Source organism: Alligator sinensis, unplaced genomic scaffold, assembly GCF_000455745.1.
Source record: "Alligator sinensis unplaced genomic scaffold, ASM45574v1 scaffold1097_1, whole genome shotgun sequence".
Lineage (NCBI taxonomy): Eukaryota > Metazoa > Chordata > Crocodylia > Alligatoridae > Alligator > Alligator sinensis.
This window is the reverse complement of record NW_005841950.1, coordinates 1,480,787-1,484,540: the sequence shown is the minus strand read 5'-3', so window position 1 is coordinate 1,484,540 and position 3,754 is coordinate 1,480,787. Positions and strand designations below refer to the sequence as shown.

General features: G+C 50.2%; 1 protein-coding gene across 6 annotated transcripts in view; it reads left to right on the top strand.

Annotated features, from left to right (window-relative positions):
- Positions 1-3,754, top strand: part of ZNF609 (zinc finger protein 609) — a 117,721-nt gene that overhangs the window by 66,739 nt on the left and 47,228 nt on the right. The window lies entirely within an intron of this gene.

Sequence of the window (3,754 nt, the reverse complement as noted above, 5' to 3'; positions counted from 1 at the left end):
GGCTGTGCACTGACGTCAGCCAGTGCCTTCAGTACCCTTGGATGGAGCTCATCCGGGCCTGCCGACTTAAATGCATCCAGTTCCTCCAAGTGACTCTGCGCCATCTCAGGGTCTACGCTTGGTAGTCTGGCGCCTTGCTGCTGCATCTCTACAACCCCAGTGAGAGACTTGTCGTGCCCCTCGCTTAGGAACACTGAGGCAAAGAACTCATTGAGGAGTTCAGCCTTGTCCCCCCTGTCCATCACCAATTGCTTCTGCCCATTCAGTAGTGGTCCTATACTGCCCTGGGCCTTCCTTTTACTCCCTATATACCTGAAAAACAATTTTTTGTTATCCTTAACTTGGGATGCCATCCTCGGCTCCATAGTAGCTTTGGCCTTTCTAACTGCCTCCCTACAACTGCGAGCTGAGGAGGTATACTCCTCTTTAGTAATCTCTCCCCGTTTCCGCTTTTTATATGCCCCCCTTTTAGCCTGTAGGCTGCTCTGGATTGCTCTGGTCAGCCAAGGAAGCCTCTTGGCCCCTTTCCCCCTTTTTCCCCGCATCGGGATCGTCTCCCTCTGTGCCCGAAGGATCATTTCCTTAAGGCACAGCCACCCTTCCTGGGCTCCCATCTCTTCAAAACTCATACAGGAGCCTTCATCAGCTCTTGTACTATGCTAGACCTTAAACCTGGGGTGTCAAATATGGCCTGTGGAGCCATCTGATCCAGGCTGTGGGTGGCTAGACCAACCCCATGTACCAGACTCTGCCCAGTGCATTGCAAGCGGTATGTATGGGCTGGACTCAGTGCTGTGGGCGCTGCACAGACCGGCCCAGCGACAATCAGCTGGCTGGTGGGGCTGGATGAATTTGACACACCTGTCTAAGCCATTTGGCTTCCTGTCTGACTGCCCCTGTCACTGTAGTGATTGACACCTGTCCAAAGCCACATCTCGCATATTATGTGCTTTTATTTGCGAACATGGGCACCTTCCACCGGGGTGAAGACCCCTGATTTATTAGCTTGGAGGCCCTGCTGGACAAGGGATGCAGCAGTGAAACCTTGGCAAGAACCAGCTAGCACACGCTGTTTAATGCAGGTTTTCTAAAAGGTGTGGGGCTTGTTTCAGAGGGTTGCTGGGGGGTGGGGGCTGGCTGAAAGCTGAGCATGCCCAGGGATTGGACAGGGCGCTGGTGTGAGACCAAGTAGAAGGGGGACTACTCAAGGCATACAGGGCTGGCTGAGATCCTGATGCTAACCTGATTTTAGGACATAAAACTGGCAGGGGCCTCCTGTGCCACTGAGTTCAGTCCCTTGTGTTTTCAGGCAACCGTTAACCCAAACTACTGCTTCAACACCCTCATCCACAGCTCCAGGCATCACTACCTGACATGCGTAATTCCCAGAACTGGGGGAATGGAGGCACAGATGTGCCTTATTTGAAGCCACCCAGTGAGCTGGCTCTAAGGCCACTGCTACCCATGCAGCTGTGTGTGGACCACATCTGCAAATCTCACTTGTCTCTGTGAGATGCACAATGCCCTCCCACTTCTCCCTGCCCCAGCTGCATCATGTGATTCGGCTTATTTCTTGCTCTCTCTTCTCCTATAATCTCCTGATCAGTCCATCAGACAGAGCTGGCTTTGTGACTGGAAACCAATAGAATCTCTCCTGGCAACTTGAGCAAAACCTACAAAGCAGGAGAGATAAGAGAGCAAGCGGGCAGTCTTCTAAACAGGCAGCCTGCAAGGCCTGGGACGTGCATATCATACCAAAAGAGGGTCTTTAATATTAAGTAGATGGAAGGAAGATGTCTCCTCTCGCCTGAGGGATAAATAGATCTGAAACTACTTCTTGACTTCATCACTTACTGCCACTGAAATTCATGCATCTCTCTGCAACCCAGAAACCGAGCATCTCTGGGACTCCATGTATGTGGCCTGTGTGTGAAATACCTTTTGGCATTTTCATGCAGCACCTGTGCGATATATTAGGAAGTCTCTGAATGGGATCCAGGGGGAATCTCTCTCATCTGTTTACAGAGCTAGTGCTGTGTGAGGGGTGCGTGCACAGGCTGTATGTGGGGGGAGCCTTGCTGTCCAAGCTGTGGCCAAACACAGATAGCCAGGGGGGTGTGAGAGCTCCTTGTGGCTCCTAATGCTCATATCCCATGAGTTGTTGTGGGGCTCCAGCCAGGCAACCCAGGAGAGGCAGCCTCATTCCCAAGGATTTCTCAGCTTCTGACAATTCTCGTAGGTATAAATGCAGAGCACACAACTTGACACCTGATGCCCTAGAGCCAGGAGTCCACAAGACCTTAAACACAGCATGCTGTTATAGCCAAGGGCTGTCAGCTTTCTGAGGCAGGGGAAGCTCCATTTCAAAAGCTCCAGCTCACCAGTCATTCTTTGTGAAGTGAAATAATACGACAGATGGGAGGGGGGATTTCCTCCCCCCCCCCCTTATCTTCTTGTCCTTGAGTTGATCCTCCCGGTTCAGTCACAGAGGTGTGCTGCTTTGCTGTGATAAAAGAGCCATTTTAACCAGGGTCTGTATCCTGGTTACAACAGGGGAGCTATGGTAGGATCCTACTGGAGGCTGGACTCTCAGAAAAGGGACTAGATGGAGATGCAGGGAATTTGAGATCCATTCCCTGCCTGACCTTGGGCAAATCCCGTCGTCATTCTTCCTTGGTTCCCCTTCCCTGAAAGGAGGATAATAATCCTTCCTTGTCTCACAGGGCGTTGCAGATACATTCATTAATGTTTCAGTGCCTCGCACAATGGGATCCTGGTCCGTGAGCAGGGCTCCTAGGCGGTACAGTAATCCAAATAATAAATCATGTGAAGTGCTTCTGTGCCGTGCTGGCGATGGGAGGCCGGGGGCACAGCGTTCCTGAGATGGAAACGAGATTATTCCTGCAGTATGTTTTAAGGTTTCTACTTTATAAATGCCCAGGGGCCTGAGGACTGTTCCCTAGCCTACCAATTTTACTGCTAGGAAACTGCTTCCTTTCCCTCTTTGTGAACTCCATCCCGTGCCTCCTAGTTATCCCTTCTCACATTATCCCCAGCTATTCTTTTATTGTTAAATTTTTGGTGTTTGCCTCCTGTGCCTGCTTGTAGATTATGATGGTGTTGTTCCCACTTAGCTCTTGCTTAACCGAGTTATCCATATTTAGCTCTTTTAATCTCCTCTTCCAAGTCAGTCCCTTCAGTCTCCTAATTATTTTTGTTCCTCTTCTCTGAACTCTCTCCAATTTGTCAATATCTTTTTTGGTAATGAGATGTCCAGAACTGAACACAATAGGCGATCTCCTGAGAGCCATGCAGAGTGAAACTATTAACTTCCCTGTTCTGTGAGACATTGCTCAAATTGCTTTAGACGCTCTCTCTGCCAGCTCCTGTCCCTCTGCTTTTCACATTCACCTCAGCATCCATCTCAGCAGTGCTGCTATCTAGGCTTTCCCCATCCATTATACTTGTCAAAGTTGTTTCCCCCCCTCGGCTGTTAGTTCGTATGTTCCAGGTAGAAAACCCTGTTCTGTTCTGACGTGTTTAGGTTCCAGCGGGCTCTGTATTTAATGGATTTGGTCAGTCTTCAGTTCATGGGAGCAATTAGGGTGGCTGAGAGAGAGCTTCCCACTCCTGATCCTGGGGCACATCTATATCAGTCCAGTTCTTCAATGCAGACTATTCTAACCTGAATGACCTACCAGCTGCCCCTGTGGTCTCAGCTTTGCTAAGGAACAGAGGAGGGCCCTGCCTGTGG